The sequence below is a fragment of the Suricata suricatta genome, chromosome 6 (genome assembly GCF_006229205.1).
Source record: "Suricata suricatta isolate VVHF042 chromosome 6, meerkat_22Aug2017_6uvM2_HiC, whole genome shotgun sequence".
In the NCBI taxonomy this organism is placed as follows: Eukaryota; Metazoa; Chordata; class Mammalia; order Carnivora; family Herpestidae; genus Suricata; species Suricata suricatta.
This window is the reverse complement of record NC_043705.1, coordinates 76,472,973-76,473,679: the sequence shown is the minus strand read 5'-3', so window position 1 is coordinate 76,473,679 and position 707 is coordinate 76,472,973. Positions and strand designations below refer to the sequence as shown.

Below are 707 nucleotides of genomic sequence, written 5' to 3'. Positions count from 1 at the left end.
TAGGAGACATCAGGGAGCCAGAAATTCTCCTAACCCAATAGTGGCACAGGCAGGCACATTTAGGAATCAAGCTTTGGGTACCAGAGCCTACAGGAATTTTACAACCTGGTCATATCAGGCTGGGGAATATCCAATGCAATCTTGAATACCTCTAATTATCTATTCTAGTTTACCATGCTGGCTCAACATTCAAAATAACTGCTAACAGACCACTATTTCCAACAATGAAAATCAATTTCTGGCATTCACTCTTTTAATTTAAAAAGCACAGGAGGCAGGCAGCGTGGGGTTTCTTAAAAACTGCTTCCTGTGGATCCAGTCAGCAGCCAACATGTCTAACAGAAACAATAACAAGCTGCCCAGCAACTTGCCGCAGCTACAGAATCTGATCAAGCGGGATCCGCCGGCCTACGTCGAGGAGTTTCTACAGCAGTATAATCACTACAAATCCAATGTGGAAATCTTTAAATTACAACCAAATAAGCCCAGCAAAGAACTGGCAGAGCTCGTGATGTTTATGGCACAGATTGGTCACTGCTATCCAGAACATTTAAGTAACTTTCCTCAAGAGCTGAAAGATCTTCTTTCCTACAATCACACTGTCTTGGATCCAGATCTTCGAATGACATTTTGCAAAGCTTTGATCTTGCTGAGAAACAAGAATCTCATCAATCCATCAAGTTTGCTAGAACTCTTCTTTGAACTTC

At 41.9% G+C, this 707-nt stretch overlaps 1 pseudogene; it reads left to right on the top strand.

The window, feature by feature from the left end:
• Window positions 1-289: 289 nt before the first annotated feature.
• Window positions 290-707, top strand: part of LOC115293680 — a 2,545-nt pseudogene continuing 2,127 nt past the window's right edge.